This window comes from Accipiter gentilis, unplaced genomic scaffold (assembly GCF_929443795.1).
Source record: "Accipiter gentilis unplaced genomic scaffold, bAccGen1.1, whole genome shotgun sequence".
Lineage (NCBI taxonomy): Eukaryota > Metazoa > Chordata > Aves > Accipitriformes > Accipitridae > Astur > Astur gentilis.
The window spans coordinates 2,779-26,812 of NW_026061090.1; the positions used below are offsets into that span (position 1 = coordinate 2,779).

General features: G+C 46.5%; 1 long non-coding RNA gene across 1 annotated transcript; it reads right to left on the reverse strand.

Annotated features, from left to right (window-relative positions):
* Positions 1-384: 384 nt before the first annotated feature.
* LOC126037397 (uncharacterized) lies at positions 385-1,996 on the reverse strand. Its single transcript, XR_007505686.1, has 3 exons — positions 1,829-1,996; positions 783-881; positions 385-484 (listed from the first exon to the last, which is right to left on the reverse strand). It is a non-coding gene; the product is annotated as an uncharacterized LOC126037397 (long non-coding RNA).
* Positions 1,997-24,034: the final 22,038 nt, after the last annotated feature.

Genomic DNA, 24,034 nt, shown 5'->3' on the forward strand with positions numbered 1-24,034 from the left:
TTGTAATTTGAATTAAAAAAAATAATCTAGTTTTGTAACTGATTCAAAGTTTTGTAAAGACACAGAATTTAACCTCGGTAACAGCCTGCCTTTCCGATTCCAAAGTCAGATGAAAATCTAGTTCCGTGGAGAATACTGACATTGAATTTAACCAAAACTTGAGAAAAGAGGTAGAACAATGAGAATCATTTTAGCAGATTAAATTGGAGGGATTTAAAAGGCAATTATTTTTTTTAAATTTGAAAGAAGGAATTATAGCGTTGTGAATTACAACGTTACCAAACCATCCACCTCACGGACAAAAGAATTAATTTACTCGCCCTTCGGGAGAAACTTGTACAAGCACCCCTCGGGGCTGTCAGCTGCCAAAACCGTAGAGACAAGTGCAAAAAGGAACTTGGGATCATGTTTCAAATATAAAACGATGTTTAGAACTTACTGGAGTTCCAGGATCCTTGTTAGAGCCACCCAGAGTCGGGACCATCTGTGGAAATTTAGACCGGTTTAGACAACCAGAGAAACATCACACATCCTAAACAGAGCTGTATGAAAGTTTGTACTTGCAGCTAGCTCCTCTGACCCCAAACTCCCAAGACCTTCTCTAGTAGCTAAAGCTCTAAGATGGGGGTGTATTTGTAGAAAGGATAATAATACTTCACATGATCTTTGGTCGCCTCTTAATAACGGGAAAAATTTAGCTTGGAGTTGACGGCATTAAAGGACAGGTGAAAAGTTCAGGCTTAACTGCTTGGGTGACTAGTGATGCTATATGATCCACTCACCTCTTCATGAAGGAGAAAAGCAAATCGTGGTCTTGAGACTTAATAACTCTATCCTCTCTCTGGAAGAAATCTCCCTTGTGGCCTCGCTCGCGGGTGGACCTGGGGAAATGGAAAAGATGATACCTGGCAATCGCCAAGTCTTAGAACTAAAATCAGACGGGTAATAAAATCTGTATTTTGACCCCAGTTAACACCTCTTCCACATCAGATGACTCTTGACATCTGTCACTCAGTCAAGGCAGTGCCTGCTGCTTCACTTCACCTTGGTGGTGAGGGGTTTGGTTCCGGGTTTCGGTACCACAGCTGCGGGCCGGGGCTGGAGGAGCCGCAGGTGCGGGCAGTGAGAGGCTGATGGCGACGCCCCCTCCCTGGCAAGGGGAGGGGCTGCCGGGGGAGGGGCCGCCGGGAGCCCAGGCAGGAGCGGAGCTGAGCAGTGACCGGGCTGCGGCTGCCCCGAGGGAGAAGGTGAGCGGGGCCGGTCACCCCTCGGTACCGGCGAACGTCGGAGGCGGGGGTGGCCCGGGGGAGGTGGGGGCCGCCTGTGCCGAGGCCGGGGGAGAGCCCTGGGGGCTCACAGGGCGGCTGAGAGAACGTGCGCGCGGGGGTGGGGGGCGGGGCGCTGTCAGGGCGGCTGAGAGAACGGGCGCGCGGGGGTGGGGGGCGGGGCGCTGTCAGGGCGGCTGAGAGAACGTGCGCGCGGGGGTGGGGGGGGGGCGCTGACAGGGCGGCTGAGAGAACGTGCGCGCGGGGGTGGGGGGTGGGGACGCTGACAGGGCGGCTGAGAGAACGGGCGCGCGGGGGTGGGGGGGGGCGCTGACAGGGCGACTGAGAGAACGTGCGCGCGGGGGTGGGGGGGGGGGCGCTGACAGGGCGGCTGAGAGAACGGGCGCGCGGGGGGGGGGTGGGGCGCTGACAGGGCGGCTGAGAGAACGGGCGCGCGGGGGTGGGGGGTGGGGCGCTGACAGGGCGGCTGAGAGAACGGGCGCGCGGGGGTGGGGGGGGCGCTGACAGGGCGGCTGAGAGAACGGGCGCGCGGGGGGGCTCACCGGGCCCCGTGGCGGGGCTGCGCAGTCGGCCGGCGGGTCCCGGGGAAAGCCCCGAGGAGGACGGCGGGGTCCATGTTGCACGCACGGAGCGGCAGCGGGGCCGCGCCATGCCGGAGCTACCCGGAGCGGCGCTGGGGGCTCGGCGGGAACTGCTGCTGCGCCGGCGTGGGGAGGTGGGGGGGAACGGAAGCGGCGTCCCCTCGGCGTCAGGCAGCGGGGCAGGCTGCCTCCCGGGGCATGCCGGGAGCTGTAGTTTTCGCGGACTCGGCAGCCGGGCAGCAGCGCGGCTCTCGGGCGCGGCGTAGTCCGACCAGGTCAGACTCAGGAGCGTTGCCGGTTTCGCGTGGTTTTCCGCGGGCTTCCCGCTGCGCCCGCTCCCCGACCAGCCGTGCGGATGCGCCTCCTGGGCGCATGCGCCGTGCTTCGCGTTGGGGCAGCCCGGCGTTCGCTCGCTGGCGCAGGCGCCGTCCCCGTCCCCGTCCCCTGAGGTTTGTGATCTTGGGAAGCCCATGTCCTGGATAGCTGGGGTTGTGGCTTGCAAGCCTGTGACTCCCACCAAGTTCCCAACAAATTCAAACGTAGAAATTGTGCATCAGCCCTCCTCGCCCCCTCCGAGCTGGTCTGTTCTCTGTGGTCACCATTAGTAGCCTCGGTTTCCCACCTGTGGTTCTCCACAAACCCAGAGCCTCGCAGCTCCATGCTGAAGGGAGTGGGGAGCTACACACGGAGAAGGCAGAGGCCCGAGTTTGTCTTTTGGGGATGAGAAGTGGGGAGGAACTGCCATAAATGGGACGCATCCCTGCTTGAGGCATGGCTGTTTCAGCTGTGCACATGGAAAATCCTCAGATACGTTGCATCTAGCCCTCCTTTCCATTGACCCCGGGAGAACTGGCCTCCTGTGTCCCCCAAGTTTATTTACTTCCTGCTGCGGTGAAGTGGCTATTTTTCTTCTTTTCTCTGAGGATTTTGTGGATCTGGGCGTGGGAAGGAGTGCCTTAATGCTGGCTTTCTCAGCCTACTTCTGGGAAGCCAGGCATATCTGCAGATTAGAGCCGGGGGAGTGGCCCAGACGCCTTTTATTCCTCGGAGGGCAGTGGATTTGGGGAGTTAGAGCAAGGCATGCCTGGATGTTGGTCTCCCTGAGGGGGAGGGGGTTTACAGCCAGATGACTGAAGAGCCTCCCCCAGTCACTCCTGGGGAAAGAGTTGGGGGGTGGCTTTTAATGTACCCACGGTATCGATGTGGCAGGTGAGCATACACCCCCCTCTTGGCTGGGGGATCTTATGTGGACGCCTGCTGAGCCAGGGCTGGAAGCCCCTCTGCACACCCTGGAGGAGCTGGGTGCAGACTGGGGACGTGAGGGCAGTCGTGACATGGACACAGAGCGGCAGAGAGTCCTGCTCTTTCAGCAGTTAACGGTGCTACCGCGTGGTCAAAACCTCAAGTGCACCCGTCCAACCGTGCATTCTCTTTCCTGGGGTTTGTTTATGGGACAAATAAACTGCCCAGCACTAGATGAGAAGGTCGTCTGCACTCCACCTCAAATCAGGTGCATCACCTCTCCGTCGGGAAAGAAGTATGGGGGTGGGCATAAAAGGAACAGTAACTCCAACGTCGGGACTCTTTTTGGCTCTGGGCACAGAGCAGGTAACCACAGCGATACAGAGAGGGAAGGAGGTGCTGATGGGTTTGTACCTTGGACTTAAACTGTAGAGGATGATCTGTTCAGGACATCCATGTCATAGAGTAGCTGTTGCATGATTTATACTCGTAATCCAGTTCCTACCTGATAGCCTTAACTTTGCGTGGATTGCGTATTGAACTTTGCAGTAGTTTGTTTGTTTTTACATTTCCTTAAGGTCTAGGCAAAGGTTTAGAAAGTTAGCAGACTTAAGGATAAGTATTTATTACTTTGTCCTGCCACGTTGCCATTTGAAACCTGTTCTGAGTGTTGGTGGTATTCAAGAAATTGGCCGAGATTTCGAGGGTGAATCTGTATCTTTAGGTGTACTGAGCAGAAAAGTACAATGGATCTTTTTAGTTGCCAGATAGCTTTCTTTATCCAGGCGGTCAATTTGTCAAGATCAGGCTGCAGTGTCCAGGGGGCCGGGGAGGGAAGGTTGGTGTTCAAGCTTCTCATTCCTATCAGCGGTGACTCCGCTTGCACCACTAAGTGGTGCTGTGTACATACGCTTAATTAAATTGGCAGCGGCCTGTGCCTGCCTGCTTGTGCAGTTCGGAGTGGTCATTTTGGAGAAAATGTTCTTTTGGCTGCATTTGTTCTCCTGTGATACAAAAACTTGACAGCGATTGGGGGCAACTACTACTTTAGGAGGATTTCTATAAAGTAAGAAATTGCTGGTTTTATTTTGTCATGATGGGCAAAACAATAACTGATTCAAAATCACGTTCACTGCAGCTTATGCTTCTGTAACACACCACTCAACTGATTTCTATGCGTAAATGTCTTCGGAGAGGAATCACAGGTGCCTGCTGTGACTATAGGGACAAGCAGTATGGGCTCACAGGAACAGAACATGCTTTGCCTTCCCATCACCAGAAGAAAGAAAGAAAGAAAGAAAGAGGTGAAGAAGGGTGCTCAGGAGCAAGAGGCTGCAAGGAAGTTGCTGTACATGATCCTTTTGCCTTGCTTTATCTGACAGAAAAGCTGCCTTCTGCTAGTTGGGTCTTGGCTTGAAAGACAAGGGGAGAGAGACTCCCACCCCTCTCCCAGGGAGGGTGCTACTTTTGACTGGCTTGTTCTGACTATGTGATCTGCAATTACAATATTTAGATTGCGTGCTGACAGTCCATACCACTGACTCCCTGAATGGTTTTTCCTTTCTGTCCCCGCTTCCTTCTCCAGCTTTTTTCAATATATCAATTTAAAAAAAAAAAAAAAAAAATTAATAAAAATTTAACCTTACATGACCATCATGCGTTGGCTTTGGCCCCAAACACTTTATTTCCTAGAAATAAGTTGAGTCTTTTCATCAGAATATGTAAAAGATTTCTGGCCACTGTAGTACTATTGTATTGTTTGTTTTTTTAAATAAGATTCTGTCCAGGTTCCAGCATGTGCACTAAATTTCTACTGCAGTAGAAGAGAGTCTTAAGCTGAAGAGAGATTTCATGCTTGGGAGAGAAAAAGAGCAGATCTTGACTCAAAGGTAACTTTTCCAAGGGAAAGGTAAACTCTTTTGATTCTTTGGGGATTTTTATTCTGATAGCACAAGCATCTTGTTCTCTCAGGATTTTGTTATCTCTGGGACAAAAAACCTTGGTGTTGTGTCACTTCCTCCTTCCCTGGTTGTGTTTTTTTCACTCCTTTCAGAGGAAGTGCTAATACTGTTATAATTTAGGAAGACATTTTTAACTTATGACTCGGAGGTCTGCAGACATCACTGTAAAGACAGTTTCTGTGCATCCAAATGCTGTTAATCCCTTCAAATACGAAATGAAAGATGTGTAACTTGGAGCTGAGACGTCAGATTATTCCAGATGGGTCTGGTTTACTTTGCATTCAGTGTTCCTGTAGCCTGTTGCTTTGGAAGGTGCAGGTAATAAGCTTTTCAATTGAATAAATGAGCGGTAGTGGTTTTTTGTTTTCCTCCCCTAGAAATGTAGTGCTTGATCAGACTGCACTGACCTGTAGAAGTTGTGGGCACTGTGGTGTTCTCCAGAATGCTACTTGGGCTGCCACTACAAGTAGGTCATTTAAAATAGTAACCTTAGACCTTAAAAACACATAAAAACTTCACGATGCTTAAAGTATAGAGCAGAGTAGTCACCAGGTTAAAATAACTTCATGCTTATGACATGCACAGCGATGGTTCCTTTCAGGTTTTTTGGTGTTGGTTTTTGTTTTTTTTTTTTCTTCTTCTTTAAGATGGCACTGGTTGCAGTGATCTTCAGTTTTACGACACAGCTAACTGTCTTAGTATGGATATGGTTCCTTTCTGCCTACTATTTCCGTTTACTGGCAGACATAGTTAAGATAGCTCTTTGGAGTTGTGGAGTGCGCGTGTGTGTATAGATATATGTGTGTGTGTGTGAATGTGTATGAAAATAAGAAGACCTAAAGTCCCCTCCCCACATCATTAGCTTTTGCTGACCTGTATTTCAGTGTTACCAAGATTTTAAAGTGGCCCAAGTATTGCTGTTGCAAATGTTTCCATGTTTGTCTAACTATTGTGATGACATAAATAAAAAGAAGAAAATCAAAACACTAAATGTTTTATTACTTGCCCTATAACTATATAGGCGTTCCCTGTCTAATATCTATTTCTTTTTTCAGGATTCACTGTATTTATTTTTTTTTTTTTACCCTATGAAACGGAAAGAGATTTCTGGCTTACTGTTGGCTTTTGATAGACGTTTTATCCTTGGGGAATTGCCCACCAATTAATTCATAGAGTTTGGAATTTAACTGAAGGACATTTTGCATGCCCGTGTACAAGTATTGGTGCTAACAAGCCACCATACGGTTCATGTTGATAGCTTTATGGATACTTAAAGGTAGGCAATAGTCTTATTTTTTAATAATGCTTAACCTTTTTCTCTTTGGCAAGAACAAGCAAGTCTGCCTGGTTTTGTAGGACTTGCAGCTTTTCCTTAACATCAGACTTTAAAAAGGGGAGAACCAGTAGTATCAGGTATGCAGTTAGGATGGTGATTTTTAAAATACTAAGCTGCGTAACAGTCTCGGGAAGAACATGTGTGAATGGGCGTGAGAGTCTGTGGTACAGCATTACTAACCTTTGCTGAAAAAAGTTTTGAAGAATGAAGCATTTTCTTTATGAACGGTACTTGAGGACGAATTCTGATGCTGCTAAAGTTTATTGAAAAATAGGCACTGATTTCAGTGATGATGCAGGTGTGGTTTCTGTTCATGCCTTAAATCTGAAAAGAAGAGAACAGAAACCTGCATTTGAAGGAGGATTTTGTATGAAGGGTAATCAAACCAGTAACCTGCTTTAAGAACGACTTTAACATATTTGGAGCATCGGTTAAAGGCGAATAAGTAAGGTTTATCATATCCTCCTACCTAAGCTGTGACTATTGAATACAGTCAGCAGTCCACCTCAGAACTTGTTGGTGTGCAGCTGCAACGTGTTAAGTTGTAAGGCTTCACAGCCACGAGCTGATGGGCCACAGTTCTCTCCCAGCATGAAGCGCTGTAAGTTTTAGTTTCTTGCACAGCAGTGACTCTTTTCAACATTAGTAACTATACAACAGGGTAAAAGGCAAAGGCAAATTTAGTGAATAATAATGTGTCGTTCTCAGAGTAGCTGTTTGCATTTCACCGTGATGCAGATGCTTTTTATAGCAGTTGTGTTGGCACATGTCTTAGAATTCGCTTAATCCTCTCCTGAACTCATGTAAACTTTTGGCTTCAACTGCATCACTGACAATATGTTTCACAATAGAATAATTATTTCCCTTAAAAAAAAACGGGGGGGGGGGGGGGGGGGGGGGAAAAGGAAAAAGGGGGGGAGGAAGTGGGTAAAAAAAAATCTGTTGTCTGCCAGTGCTGTGGGCTGCTCACTCATTTTTCTGTAGAACTCCTGGGTTGTTTTTTTTTGTTGTTGTTATTTTTCTACCTTAGCCTATTAGCCTATCCTCTGCACCTTTGGTCATTTCCTGAAGTTTGTCTGTAGTTTCCTACATGAGTAGGTAAATGTATCTATTTTACTTTACAGAGCTTTGATAGTTTTTTTTAAATTGTACAAGTAATTTAAATCTTGGAACAAATGTCTTTGCTTATTGATTTTTGTGAGTAGCTGCAAAAATCTTATGTATTAGTTGCCCCTTTTAAAATTAAAATAAAAATGAATGCTATGCAAGAAATAGGTTGCAAGTAACTGTTAGGGTCTTACTACTGCTCGCTGTTGAGAGATCGTGGGAAGTGCAGAGAATTTGTGTTAAAAGTTATGGGCATTTTTCAAGATAGTTTTCCAGGTCTGAGGCGTGCTGAAATACCTCTTTCCTGTGATAGTGTGTTTAGTTTCATTGACTTCAGCGGAACACACAGAATACATTGACTTAAACTAGCTGAGAATCTGATGATAAGGTTTTATACTCTACCTAACATAGTATTGTGATGACCTGTCTTCCAAACTCAAAATTATGTTTGATGATCTTAACAGGAGGCCGGATCTTTGATCTGGAAATTATGCTGGTAGCGACGTTACAGAATCCAGGCTTGTGACTTCACTGGTTTCTTGCAGCCCCTCAAGTTCATGAAGGACAATTAAGACCCATTCTCTTTTGTTCTTGTGCTATGATCAGTGATGGAAGTATGACATTGTCAGTTGTAAGAAGTGGCTTAACTGCTGTTGGAGTCTGCTTTTATGCCTGAAAAACCTGTTGATTTGCATGGGTTTGCACAGCTTATGCTAATGATGTGGCTGGAATGAGACAGGGTCTTGTGTAGTCTGCAAGGGCTGTATATGGTCCTGGTTTATAGCGGGGTGGGAGGGATTGGTTCAAGTTACTTCTGATTTGCCCTATTTAATATCTTAAATAGGAGTGAACAGGGTGATTGGAACGGTTTCATTTTTACAAGAGGACATTTATAAATCGGTTTTTATCCTGTGTTAGAATTAAGATGTGTATTTACTGGAGACAAGGAGTCTAGCCTGAACACTGAAACACCTCCGTTTTGGGCACACTATTGGAACTTTTTTAAAATTTTCAAATCATAACAGTCTGCCAGTTTATGCTTGTTGAGTCTGAGACATTACATGATGCCCTTTGAACAGGTAAATATTGCTAGTACTTGATACTTGGTTTGTAGACTATACCTTTTGTATGCTCTGAAATCGCATATAAATAACTTCTGTTGTTTCCCTTTCATTTATAGAAGCTCTGTTCATCAAACCATATAAGCACATACCTAAATTCAGTGTTAAACTTCCTGAATTGCTCTAAACTATTGTGTTGCTGTAAACTGTTTTGGCTGATAAACCTAAGCGGTCAGCTTGGTATTCCTACGTGTATATGTGATTAAGATGCAATAGCTCGGAACAAGTTACCAGGCAACTGCATGCTCCAGCTGCATAGGAGGCACAAAGCAGCTGGCCCGTTCCTTGTAATCAGTGGGAAAGTACAGATTCTCCTGTGACCTCGGTCACTCTTGTCTAACATATTAGATAAGAGTATTTTTATACTCCTCTCGCAGTGGGAGAAACAATGCTTGTGTCTGTGCAGTGTGTGAAAATCACTTTACCAAGATGCTTTTATTTTTAAGCCCTTGGGGGGAAAAAAACCTCAAAACAAAGCGGAATTGAAAAACTTTTTTAATCCAAGGCAAACGTCAGGATTCTCATTCTTACAAAGTATTTTACAATTGTGTAACCTTGTAGACTGTACGGAGAATGAGGATCTTGCATGTGACATACTCAAAAGTTTCATTTTTGGTGTTCTACACGCTTCTACTGATCACAGTGCCTTTGTTTCCTAACAGCAACTGGCAACAGACAATGCGTATGGGTTTCAAGGCCCTGTGGAACAGAGAAGGTAGTTTGCCAGTGTTCTTACTGTTGTTGCAGACATTGTTTCAGTGGACTGAAAGTGGCACGTTCCAAGTACCTTTTCCTACCATTGCTGCGTATTTTATTTTATTTTTTTTTAATCCAGAAGAATGTTTCTGTACTTCCCTTCCCTTCCCTTCCCTATAGGTGCATGTTGATTTACATTGCGTGCTATTGCAGTGTTCTTAGTCTACCAGTTACAGATTACTCCTTTCAGTTCTTGTGCATTTCTGAATGTGTATCTACCTATACACCTACTAAACTCACATTTCTTCAGACATGATATGCAACTGCTACGGAAGTCAGCTATTGTGCTAGTTATGGTGTTTGCCCCGTCAGTTGTTTTACTATCTAATAAGTACCTGATGACAGAGAAGGGGAGTGTCAGAAAATAGACCAGTCAGGTCAGGCTTTATGTTAGAAATGGTTTTCATAAGATTTAAGAGAACGCAGTTTTGGCATAAGGATTTACATACCGCTCCCGGTGTTCTGTTGGGCTGACGTTTTGCAAGAAGCTGAGGTGTTTAACTTTCAGAAGCTGTTTATGTAAATTGGCTTACCTATGAGTACTCTCCTTCACCTGTGTAACGAAGAAATAAATGTGCATCCCTAGACATGTGCATATGCAGATATAATTGTAAGTGCAGAGCTGGGGATGATGCTTGTGTTTGAGGGTAGAAATACGGAGAGGGACAGCAGTGGGGAAAGAAGAACCTTTGAAGATAGTCTAGTGTTGCTCTCATTCTAGAGGTGAATGATCAACTTTCTGTACCATTCTTGACAAATGCTTGCCTAATTTATTCTTAAACATTTCCTGTAATTGTTACTACTGTTGCAAAGATTGCCACATACCCTAAGTTTTTCAGGTTGTAATTTAAGCCCCATGATTCCGTGTAACTGTGTGCAGTGGATGCACACAAAAGTTCTTCCTTACAGCTACCTTTTAGAGTTTAAACATTGTTATTTCTCTTCAGTATTGCCCTTTCTAGGTTAAGCGGCTGTTTTTCAATTTATGCTTTGAAGTCAGACTCCTGTACATCGTTGAGCACCCTCTTGGACTTACTGTAGACCCTCGCCAGTTATACTACACCCTTCTTGAAAAGCAGTACATCATCTGGAGGGTTCAGCAGCTAATCCGTGCATATGTAGCGCGGCAGAAATAATGCTTGGACGTACTAACTCCAGTGTGATGTGTGAGGAGGAATCACTGGGCCTTTTGATTAGCAAGAAACGGTACGTAAAAACTAGGTGACAGAAATAGGACACGCAGCTGGCATCCTCGTCTTCAAGCTTACAGTGCAGCTCCGTGGGCTTTGGCTGACTAAAGAAGAGCATGAGGCACAGGAGGGAACTGCTGCTGGATCTTAGTGAAAGGATGGTAAGTCATTTGGAGAGAGGTTTTCAAAGCCGGGAATTCAAGTCGGGTGCCCGATTCCAGATTGCCTGTGAAATCCCTGTGTACTTCCCTCGCTTGTCTAACTTTGTGTTGTATATTGTCTAGCAGCTTTTCTTTGAAAGTTAACAAAGCTACACTTGTGTGATAGGTGATGTAATGATCTCATAACAATAGGCAAAATCCAAGTCACAGAAAACGCCAGCATTTGAAAGAGAGCCCTGATAAATTGCTAGTGCCTTATACCACTGCCACTTACCAGGCCTTCCATGTTAGAGCTGTCTTAATCATTGATGCTGTTTCCTCAGACTTGGAAGCTGTAATATCTGCTTCTTGTTTCAGGGTTTATTATGAAGTTGCTGATGGTACTGCCTTAGCCCTTTGGCTAAGAAGAATAGCAAATAATTTGTGGATTATCCGTAGAAGCAGCAGCCAAACAGCATTCTCTTCCAATCAATAGGGAAGAAAGCTGCTGTGTAGGGTTCAGTTATATGGAACTTAGTTATTGGGCCTGAAAATAGCTCATGGTCACAAGTCTGTTCCAGGCGCCTTTAGAAGGCCTTGAACAGAATAAATAAGAAGACAGAAGAAGAAAGATCCCAATTAGGAAAACACAGGTGCACATTCCACGATAAAGGGAGCTTGGCACAAACAACCTCAATTCAGGGGCTTATCTTGACCAATTGGACTAAGACAAGTCTTGTATGCTCTAATTAACACAACCAATTATGTCTTGTGTTTGTGCGCGTGGACGGTACCGATGTAACCAATCACCGCTTATGCTTGTGCGTGTGGACACCAAGTGCTTGCGTATAGTAGCCAATCAAAGTCTCTCAACAACTTAGAGAATTGTATAAAAATGATTAGCTAAGCTCAATAAACGGGCGACTTTAATCATCACATTGGTGTTCCGTCGTCCGGGCCCCGCACGGATTAATCCCTAAACCCTACATTTGGCGACCTCCGACGTGATCCGAAGAGGAACAAGAGGCAACGCTACTGAAAAGGCGGGGGAATTGCCGCGGACCACGGTGGCTTGAAAGACAGCACCGGCACTGCTCGAGAGAGGCAGGACACTGCTTGGGAAAAGCAGGTAAAATCGTAAGCTTACGTTGATAAAAAGGGCGGCAAGGGTTTCGCAGCATCTGCGAGGGAAAAGACAGCCGGGAAGATATTTATGAGGCTGGTTGAAAAAACAGAGAAAAATATTAAAAAGGACAGAAACCTTTCAATTAGTGTGGGTACAGCTTTTGAGCTTAGTACCTGGAAAGCTATCGGAACCTCCCTATGGGATGAAATTAGTGACAGGTCTAAAGAAGTTAAAGGTCTTGCAACTTTAGGGAAATTGATTAAGACAACTCTGCAAGAAATGAAAGCAGATCGTAAAGTGTCTGCGTCTGCTTTTGCTGCTCTCTCTCTCCAACCGCAAGTGAAAGGGAAAAGCAGGGAGAAAAACATAATGCAGCAAGAGAGACTTTTTGGAGCTTGTCCGCCTGCTCCTGTGCTCTTGACTTCTGCTCCACTCCCTGGGACTGCCGATATTAATCAGCCATCTGACAGTTCCCAAGCCTCCCTAACTGTACAATTAAAGGAAACTCTACAGAATCAGGGAGTGAGTAAAAATCCGCCTATGAGAAAACAGCCCCCAGATACCACCGTTCAACATGAACAAATTATACCTAGCATATACCCTGATTCAAATAATGCAAACGAGGATTCGGCTACTATAATACAAGAACAAGAGAAAGCTAAAATACGTGCTGAAGCTCACGCTGTAGCACTCGCGGTAGCATTACGACTGATGGTGCGACAGGGAAAAGGAGACTACGGCCCATACAAAGACCCCCCCACGTGTCATCGGTGCGGTCAACCAGGGCATTTGAGACGTGCGTGCCCTCAACACATAGCAACGCAGCCTCGATCTGTGCCGGCGCGGACTAACAGCAGCCGGTCAAACTTTCCTGGGGTCTGTGAGAGGTTGCAGAAGCCTCTGTACATCCACAAAAGCTATCGCTACACAAAGACATACGAAATGTACATGATGTACAAAAACTTGTCGGAGACCTGCAGTGGATCCGGCCTTATTGTGGCATCACAAATACAGACTTACAACCACTGTTGGACTTATTGCGGGGCAGCAATAGCCTAACTTCTGTACTACATCTAAGTGCGCCCGAGCAGCAAGCCTTGACAGCAATTGAGCAGAAAATCGCATCATCTATGTCTGGCAGATATATCCCTGATTTGCCCATAAATTTGTATGTATATAACTCAGACAAGGAAGTTGCGGGAATTCTGGGTCAGTGGGATGAGCAACAAAAACAAAACCCATTGGTAATACTAGAATGGATATTCTTGCCTGCTAGCATGTCAAAAACGGTAGTCACTAGAATTGAAGCTCTGGGGATGTGCATTCAAAAAGCAGGGGTAAGGGTGATACAAGTTTCAGGGAAGCAAATGGACAAAATCATTTTACCTGTATCACTTGATATTGTGAGTAATGCCATGACGAAAAATGACTGCCTTGCAGTAGCTCTGCTGGACTTCAAGGGGGAAGTAGATAATCACTACACCCCCCCACCCCCCCCCCCCCCCATTATTTAAAACAATGTTAACAATGGAACCACACTCTATCTGCAGCAATAAGCCGCTGGAGGCCATTACCGTTTTTACTGATGCTAGCAGCAAGACAGGTAAAGCAGGATTTGTATATTTACAGGATGGATCCTGGAAATCCAAATTCATTCTGTCAGAGGGGTCAGTACAAGTGCTCGAGCTATTAGCCGTATGCTCTGTTTTTAAAAAATGGGATAAAACACCTGTCAACATTATTTCAGATTCTCAATATGTCGTGGGGATAGTCAAACGTATGCATAGGTCCCTACTAAAAACTGTAAACAATAAGCAGCTGTTTATGACACTTTTAAAATTATGGATGTTACTAGAAAAACGGACAGACTTATTTTTTATCGATCATGTTCGTAGCCATACAACGCTGCCGGGATTCATTGTGGAAGGTAATGCGCGCGCGGATCAACTGGTAGTAGCCAATGCAAACATCTATTTTAATACACCCAAACCTGATTTGTTTGGACAAGCACTGCTATCCCATAAATTTTATCATCAGTCGGCAAAAGCGCTGAGTAAACAATTTAATCTTCCATTGCAGCAAACCAGAGCTATTCTTGCTGCTTGCCCAGACTGTGCGAATATTCCAAACTTACAACCACAGGGGGTGAACCCCCGGGGATTATCACCATTGCAAATTTGGCAAACAGATGTTACGGAATATCCCAGTTTGGGGAGATATAAATTTATTCACGTATCTATTGACACATATTCGAACCTTATGTGGGCTACTGTTCATATATCAACCAATGCTAAAGCCGTAATTAAGCACCTTTTGGCAGCATTTGCCGCCATGGGAGTGCCAACAGAAATTAAAACAGACAATAGCCCGGGATATCGCGCACAGTCATTAGAAACATTTTTACAGATGTGGGGGGTAGCTCATAATTTTGGCGTACCCCACAATTCCACTGGTCAAGCTATTGTGGAACGTGCACATCGGACCTTAAAGGATCATTTAAACATTTTAAAAACGGGGGAAGATATGCGGCACTGTACTCCCCAAGAGTTAATAAGTAAAGCACTGTATGTTTTGAATTGGCTACAGCCACGTGGTACTGAGGATCAGATCCCAATTAATAGGCATATGTGTGGGAACAAAAATGTTGATAAAAATCAGCCGCAAGTTTCAGTATTCGATCCGATTTTACAGCAGTGGCAAGGACCTTGCAAATTATTTACGTGGGGAAGAGGGTATGCTTGTGTTTCCACAGGTAACGAACAACCCCATTGGATACCGGCGAAATGGGTCAAGCCGTGGATTGAGCGACCAGATGCCACAGACAACTCAGAAGAGCAAGAGGCAGCGGAGACGTCAGCAGGTCCTGAAGCCCTAGATAGACCGACTAGACAAATCACGACGGAGACCGGCAGTCAATGTGGAGATTAAGAATGCGTGTAAAAAACATGGAGTATGATATCGGTTTTGGATATGTATTTTAGTGCGAGTGGGTAGAAAAGAGAGTAAATCCTAAAGAAAAAAAAAAAATAAAAAATTTTTTTTTAACCACTGTAACAGACATTCAACTAATCATAATCAACTAACCTACTAACCTATAACTAATTGTATAGAGGCTAAGCAGTTTAGAATAAGTGCTGTAGAGAATAAGTAAATATATATATAGTTTAATGTTAATCAGTCCTCGGCGAAACATTACTCACAGAAGCCGAGTGTGGAAGTAGTTTTACGATACCTGATATGTAGTCATTCATAAAAAAAAAAAAAAAAAAAAAAAAATAAATAAATTTTTTTTTTTGCTAACAGTTAGTTAAAACTGAAAGTAGAAGTAAGGTCATAGACTCAGTTAAGAATCTAGAAATAGGGCGATGGGAAGGTCCATTTTTCATTAATAACCTCAGGGCGAGATTATGCTTATGTTTTCACAGGTGCAAGCCCCTGATGGACTTCCGTTTGATTTATGCGACCATCATCACCTGAAGCATCATAGATGGTGCGGCAATACGAATTCCACCTCAGCCAAAAACTAATGTGTAGGTCATCTTAGCTAACATAACAGATTAAAATTCTCAGTGCATTACGGCCGCATCACAAAGCCCATGAACGAATTGATAAGATAACTATGACTTGTGCAGTGCGCCTGGCCAGCGAGTGCATGCGTCATAGGTTTTCAATTGAGGTGGATTTTGGCACCCGCTGGCCACGTGTGCTAAAATCCATTCCTCTGAAAATGTATAAATACCGGGATTTTCCAAAGAGCATCAGGCTGGTGTGCAGCAAAACCATAGTTGCCTCCGTAGGGACACCCACATAAAACTGACACCTACTGATTGCTGGGCTAAGTTTGCGGAACAAGACAGCAATATGTTTTCAAAAAAAAAAAAAAAAAAGTGAGAGAGGGGGAGATGTAGGGTTCAGTTATATGGAACTTAGTTATTGGGCCTGAAAATAGCTCATGGTCACAAGTCTGTTCCAGGCGCCTTTAGAAGGCCTTGAACAGAATAAATAAGAAGACAGAAGAAGAAAGATCCCAATTAGGAAAACACAGGTGCACATTCCACGATAAAGGGAGCTTGGCACAAACAACCTCAATTCAGGGGCTTATCTTGACCAATTGGACTAAGACAAGTCTTGTATGCTCTAATTAACACAACCAATTATGTCTTGTGTTTGTGCGCGTGGACAGTACCGATGTAACCAATCACCGCTTATGCTTGTGCGTGTGGACACCAAGTGCTTGCGTATAGTAGCCAATCAAAGTCTCTCAACAACTTAGAGAATTGTATAAAAATGATTAGCTAAGCTCAATAAACGGGCGACTTTAATCATCACATTGGTGTTCCGTCGTCCGGGCCCCGCACGGATTAATCCCTAAACCCTACACTGCTGCACCGGTTTGTCTGGGTTCCCTCATACCAAAGGTCTTTCTCACATTTATTGATCCTTTTTGCAACTTGTTCAGGGTCAGTTGATGACCTGAGGGAACTGTCAGGTCTTTGAAAAGTGCTTGTAACTGTGAAAAGAGGTTTGTTGACTTCCTCACGTGATAAGTAGACATTGAAGAAATTGCATGTTGCTCATCTCTTAAGTCAGAGACCGGAATTGGATAGATGCTGTGTTACTAGAAAATAAAATACAGCTGGGCCCCTTGAGACAGAAATGTCTTGATGAAATCGTGTCATATTATCACAGAGACATAGTGATTGTTTTCTCAACTAACAAACAGATCCTAGGCAAAAAGAATGTTTGTTCCAGGTAATTCTGGTCAGTCTCCCAAGGCAGTGGATCTGCTTTGCAAATGAGAAAAAGTGGACCTAAATACTATTTTTGTTCCCCAGTTCAAAATGGGCACAGCAGAGCCTCTACAGTTTTCAAATCGGTAGCAGCTCCTTCGCCTGCTTGTTAGCAGACAGAGCAGAATCTGTACTTTCTCCTGTATGGCTCTTGAAAGAAACTTGGTTGAACTCCTTTGCTTGGTGGAAAAAAAAGTGGGATGTTGGATCAAGTGCAACTGTAGCAAATACTGACCTTCCTGAAACTATTTAGAGTGTTCATGTGTTGATACTCGTTAGAAAAAAACAAAACTTGAAAAAAATCCTATAAGGATTAAGCTATAAGATTGTTTTCAGGGGAAGAAAAGGGGAAAAAAAAAAAAAGGAAAACTAAATGGAAGATAGTTTTAGAGAAAGTAACTTTCATAGCACTTGGAGGTAACATAGCTGTCTGTAAACAGGATGTTTAAGGAAAAGATACTCGGTCTCTTTATGATTCTTTCTGTGGCCTTCTGACTGAAAAGTCTGACTGTGTGAACCCTGGTTATCTGTGTTACAGAAAACTGATGTGCTTTGCAAGCTGAGATTCTTCTGCAACAGAGCAAAGTAGGAGAGACGTGGTCTTGTGGTTTGGGTTACTATCATGTAATTTACACAGACTGTGTAACAGCCAAATCTTTTTGTGATTTAAAAACTTCATTTGACTGCATAAAGGATGAATGTGCCCCGTGAAGAGTTTCTTGTGTTCGTGCACATTGCCAGTGATTTACCGCTGAGAGAAGTCCTAGCAATTGTAAACAACTAGATAATTCATCAGAACATCACACATAAATATATCTCCAGTAATTTTTATATCACAGCTAGTCTAATGCATTAACTTTTTATCTGTGGAGCTCTTCCGTAATAATCTACTTCTCATTTTATGGGATAGACAATGAAAGAATTTCTTGAAATATCTAAAAGACAACATTGGATGACAAAAGGGGAGAGACAGAATGGGTTTTGAAGTGTCGATGCAGTATTACAGATTGTGTTGCCATTCATAGAGGAGAAGACTACTTTGGTTATGATACCAAAAGATTTCTCTTCCACATCTGTAAGCTACACTAATTATTTTACGCTTAGAAGCTTAAAAGATCCCGAGAAGGTAATTTCAACCTCTTAATAAAGGCTACATGGCTAACATGATATTATTCACTTTGTGTGATTTAGGTTAACACAGATCATTCTCGGTGAAAACTGTTGAATTGAGAGTGTTATTTTCACATATCCTGGATATCAGAAATTAGAAGACTACGTAAATTGTCAGAGGTTTCAGTTTGCAAGTCTACTGAAGCTTTTAAATGCCTGATTAATGTTTAAGCGCAGAAGAAACCCTACTACTGAATTCAGGTGGGACCGTATTTCTGTGAAGCAGCACATCTGGTTTTAGTACCCCCCCGTGCACCTTTGTACCCTCACCTACCCTCCCCACTAGGTCCGTGTCTCCCCCATGCACACCCCCATCTCCTGCTCCAGCCCACCCCCTTCACCCACACGAGTTTTTAACCCACGCGAGTTGTTTCCCACTGCACCCCCTGCTCTCCTATCTCCTGCCCTGCCTCCCTCCTTTCCCTCCTCCATATTCCACACCACCACCCCCCCATCATCCATCAGGCTCCAGACCCCTGGTGTGCTGCCTGCACCCTGTTCTCTGTCATTTGTTCTTCTTCTTTTCCTTACAAGTTGTTGTTGTTGTTTCTTTTTCATGATGATTAAACTGTTTTTGTTTCAAGCCACGAGTTTTCTCACTTTTGCCCTTCCGCTTGTCTCCCCGTCCCGCTGGGGGCGGGGGAGCGAGTGAGCGGTCGCGTGGGCCTTCGTTGCCGGCTGGCATTAAACCAGGACACGAGGTGAGTTGCAAACCCTGCCTGGCTAATGCTGGAGGCTCTCTGTGTTCCTCCTGCCATCTCGACGGGCCGTCCTTGTTCTTCATCGCCGCTTTATAGCGAGCGCCTCTCGCTCTGTAAGTGGCAGTACTGGGGCCGTGTTGCAGGCGGCAAAGGGCAATTGTGACGCTTGCTGGCAGGAGCGGCAAGGAGTGCGGAGCCACGCTCCTGTAGGGAGCAAAGATGGAACCTCGAGGGCTCTGTGGTCCTCTGCTGAGGACATCTAATATCCCGACAGGCCTCTTTGCTTTCCCTGCTTCACGTCTGATTACGTTGAACGCCGGAGGGCAGGGCGGTAAGTAACACCGTGCAGCGTCTTTTCGATAAGAGACGAGCCCCGCGCAAGAAGCCTTGCGTGCGTGCAGGATTAGGAGAGCCGCGTTCTGATAGCATGGAGGTGCCCACCCCGACCGAGCCCCAGGGTCGCCGGGGTATCGCTAGCTTGCAGGTGGGCCGCTCGCATCTGGTGCGCTGGGTCGCGGCCTTTCCTGCCGAACAGAGCTGCCCCTCCGGCACGAAGCAGCTTTGGGTCTCTTGTGGCCTGCCTTCAGGCTGTCACCTGAACCAGGCGTTATTTTTTGTTGTAAATCTCTCGCCAGCGTCTGCTGCCTGGCTGCTGTCGCTCCTGCAACCCTGATGCCCCATGCAGAGGGATACAGCAGTCCCTGGGGCTTGCTCCAGGGGACACCCCCCTTGCCCCCCCCCCCCCCATTTGCAGGTTCCCTGTGCTGCTTCTCCTCTCTAGATAACGGGGTGGGGGGGAAGGGACAGAAGCGGCCGCCCGAATTGTCTGTTCCTTGCACTTGACTGCTGTAAACGCTCCAGCCGCTCGGGTGCTTTTTGGAAGGGAGGCGATGAAGAGGAGTGCCCGGGCTGCGAGTGGGGAGAGGGCAGGGCGACGTCAGCCCTGTGCCCCCAGCAAGGAGTGCGGGTGTCGGCGGCAGCGGGCGAGCGCCGGGACCGCGGGTGAGGCGAGCGATCCCCTCCGGCGGGGGCGGCGGCGGCCGCGGCGGCGGGTGCCTCCTGCCCGCTGGCCGCCCGGGGCCGGCGGGACGGGAAGCTGCGAAGCGGCCGCCGCGGCAGGCTCCCGGTCCGCCGGAGGCGAGCCGGGCCAGGGCAGCGCCGGGCAGGTCCCCGAGAGCCGACAGAAGGGAAGAGGGGACGGAGGCGGGCACCCCCCAGGCGCGGCCAGCGGGCGCCACCCCGAGTCGCCGGAGCTCCCCCGCCGCCTTTCCCCAGCCCCGCTCGGCCCCTGCGGCTGCCCCCAGCTGCAGCCCCTCCCCTGAAGCCTGTGCTGCAGCCGCAGGCAGCCCCCGAGCCCTGTCGTGAGGGCGGCAAGCTGGCCCTCCGGTGTTCTCGAGTCTCCCTTAAGGCGGGTGCCGTTAGCAGCGGCGCGGAGAAGGAGCGGCGTCCGTCCGCGGAAGCCCCTGCGGACGGAGGGGCTCCGGCCAGGGTGGAGCTGCGGTAATAACGGTCGCTGCTGCCTCTTTCCCTCTGCCAGAGGCCACGCCGTGAGCGGGGTTGTCCGTTCGTCCCCGGGGATGCCGTTGACTGCAGCAGCCTCAGGCTCGCGTGGCCTGTCTCTGCCCGGCCTCCCTCTCCTCGCGGCGCAGAGGGACAGGCGGAGCGCTTACTGGCTGTGGACGGGAGCTGCTGAAGCTGGAGAGGCCACAGAAAGGTAAAGAAGAAGAAACCGAAGGCCATCTGGCTGGCAGCTGCCTCCCGCTGCAGGCCAGAGGGACCCTGCCTCTGTGGGTGTGGGAGGATCCCTCCTCGTAGTCCACAGCAGGTCAGACCGCCAGGGTCTGTATGCGTGACCAGCAGCGCGGTACGGCCACGTAGTGAGCGAGCGAGCGAGGCTATGTGTCTAGGAGGCCTCATCTCGCAAGAGCTGCGAGGGGCTCGCGTGTTCCGTTATGCGGAGGACAGCCAAGCGACTGGAGTTACAGAAGAGGAAGGGAGGAGAAAAGGAGAAAGAAGCGGCTGAACTGGCAAAGTCTCTTGGCAGCGCCAAGAACAAGAGCTGCGGTGAGCCCCGGGCCCTCGGGGCCCCGTCTCCCCTCTTCGGTGTTGTGGTCCCTCCCTGCCCCCTCCGTCCCCTGGTCCCCTCTCTTTCCCACACCCCTGCTTTTTTTTTTTTTTTTTGGCTTTTTTTTTTTTCCTTTCCTCCCTTGTACCTCCGATACTGAAAAGCCGGTCGACGAAACTCCCTAAGACTCATTTTGGAGTTTTAGAAAGCAGGCGTTCTTCATTGCAGCGCTGGATGCACGGGGGATAGTTCCACCTAGTGTGCGTGCCACAGCTTTAGCACAAACAGGTTATATAGAATAACTAATTGCTTATTAATCAGATGAGTATACGTATACATAAAAACGACGGCAACCGATTATCATAGCACTGCCTACATCCGATCACGTGCAAGGAAGGATCCATTTGAGACGAAGGGCTGCTTTTGCGACCACCGACCCATTTGAAGTTCTTGCTGGCTGTCCTCGACGTCTTTATTCTTGGCCTTGTTCTTTGATCTTGAAGCTTAACGCAGTTTCAATCACATGTGGTCAGTTTCAGCATTGTTCCCATTTAGCTTACAGGGGAACATCTAGTCATAAGAGCAAAGAACTGCAAAACTTAGGAGTACCTACCTCTGCTAGTTAATTGCTCGGCTATACTTTTGTCTGTTGTTTCAGTTGTAGCGTTAGTATAAGATTTCTAACCATTATTTACCAAATCTCACTTTTACAGTCACCTAGCAGCAAACCACAGCTGGTACAAAGTATTAAAACCACCCAAATATTTAGACGTGCCATACAGAACGTATGGAAATGTGCTATCAGAGGTGTCCGAGGGGCAGGGGGAGCGCCGGGGGGCGCCCCGAGCCCCGGAGCAGACTCGCTGGCAGGACTCGATAGGCGCGCGACTGACTGAATAGACGCTGGCCGGCCGGCCCCTTTGCCCTCCGGGCTGCGTTTGCGCTCCCTCTGCACGGGGCGAGGGGCTGTGAGGGAGCCCAGGGGAGGAGGAGGAGGTGAGGCGCTGGGGGGGGTCGGGCCGTGCCCCCCCTGTTCCTGCTGGGCTCCAGCTGTTGCAAATGTTCTGGTAAAGAAATCAACATTTAATCACATAGAAGAGTTAGGTTTGATTAAGAAGTAAAATTGTGAAGCGTAACGTATAGGATTGTTAAGTTTGAAACGTAGCCATAGAAACTTTAGGAGCTGTGTTATGCGTGACGCTAGGAACCGTAATATTGTTAAAGTCTGAAACAGCTAACCCTAGAAACCTCACCAGGAAGTTACTGGTTTTCCTACGTTCTGTTTCAGGAAACTAAGGAAACCGTCGTGGACACCAGTTTGCTGCTTGGAAACCCCCTTACCCTTCCCATCTCGATTTGAGTATCGACGATGCCAGTCAGCAGAGCCAAGCGTCACTGACCAATGATTGTTTTAAAATAAGAATATTGATAAGGTTACATAATCACAGGACCGATCGTTACAACGGTTAAATTTAAGAACGAGCATAGTATGCGTTTTTACGGAAGGAGCTTAGGTAACAATGACCTGACGGAAAAAGCCTGTAAAAACTGATGGATTTTGATACTAAGTGGGACACGCCTTTGGAGGAGCGATCCCCCGTGTCCCCAGCGCTGCGATAAACAAAGTGCCTGCTTCTTAACTTCACGTTGGCGTTAAGGAGTTTTATTCTGGATTTCGGTAACGGTTTTGGCGACCCAGATGGGACCTTGCGAGGGAGACTGGACGGGATGGCGTGTCGATCGAGCTCCGGCCGGCACCGAGGTATTCTCGGGGAGAACCGTCCCCCTCGACACGCAAAGCTCCTCGCAGCGTTCCCTGGAAAAAAGGTAAGGCGCTGCTTCTTTGGAATTTGTTTGGAAAGCCTGCCCGTGAGGCGCGGCGAAAGCTTCCCAGGGTTGGGGCTTGGAGGGTAGCCGTCTGCACTGGAAGCCTAGGCGTCTGCCCGTAAGTCATAAGCGAAAGCTATTGCTGGGTTGGACTTTGTGTATTATTTGGGACAGCTGTCGTTTGCATTTGTTTGGTATTTGGTATTTGAATGTATATAAGTATAATGGCATTAGCAAAATTGTTTAAGAATAAGAGTGCAGGAAATAGAACTGCTGATGAAAAGTTACCAGAAACATCACCGCTGGGATGTTTATTGGCACGTTGGGGTGAACGGCAGGAAAAATGGTAAACAAACAGAACTTTGAGTTACAATACTATATTGCAATTCCTGTTGTTTTGTAGGAGAGAGAGTAAATGGAATAAAGTGCCATATGTAGATTTGTTCTTTTTAAGTGAACGTATCGGGCGGGGACCGGAGGGGAGTCTCCCAGCAGAACCTCTGGTTACAGCTAAACTGGGAGAACAGAAAATTGAATGTGAGTTGACACTAGAGTCACCTTTTCAGTTTTAAATACCTCAGAGGGAGAGTTAAGTTTTGAAGAAATTGGTGGTGTTGGTGCAACAAGCGAACGAGAAACTAGACCCTTCTTTAAATCTTTAACAATGAAATTAGGAAAGCAATGGGTCACTCGGCAGTTTTTGTATGTGCCAAATTCTCCTAAACTCCTGTTAAGGAGAGGTCTATTTGAGAACTTAGAGGCAGAAATTAAATTTAAAAATGGAGAGCTTAAAATTTTAATTCCAGAAACTAAACGTATCGAAGCAGCGGCTTTGTTGTTAACAGGATGTTTACCGAAAGCAGAAGATTATACCGGTCCAAGTGTAATGCTGTCATTCCAGTCGTCTGGACTGGGAAGTTCCCGGTAAATCCAAAAAGCAGAACCTGTGAGAGTTGATTTAAAGCCAGGATCGAATCCGGTAAGAATGAAACAATACCCCCTAAAACCGGAAAGTCGGAAAGAGTTAGTAATGGTAATACAAAAATTTTTAAGATACAAATTGTTAATAGAATGTGAATCCAGATATAACACCCCGATCTTGCCTTTTAAAAGGCTGATGAAAAAGATGATAGATTAGTTCAAGACCTCCTCAGAGCAATAAATCAAATAGTACAAGGTATTCATCCGGTAGTAGCAAATCCTTATACTTTGTTAACAACCCTAACGGAGAAATGAGAATGGTTCACAGTGTTGGACCGAAAAGATGCCTTTTTCTGTATTCCCTTGGATCCCAATAGTCACGAGGTTTTTGCTTTGGAATGGGAAAATCCTGAGACTGGGAGAAAAACACGATATACGTGGACAGTCTTGCCTCAAGGCTTTAAGAATAGTCTTACCATTTTTGGAAATCAATTGGCACGAGAATTAGAGATTTGGAAGAAAGAAAATAATCAAGAAATCTTGCTGAAATATATGGACGATCTGTTAATGGTAGCTGAGACGGAAGAACAATGCACAAAGTTAACTCTTAACTTTTTCAACTTTTTGGGAATCAGTAGATATCGAGTGTCAAAAGAAAAAAAACCCAAATAACCCAGAAAGAAGAAACTTGAATTTGAGTTTTAAAATCCTAAA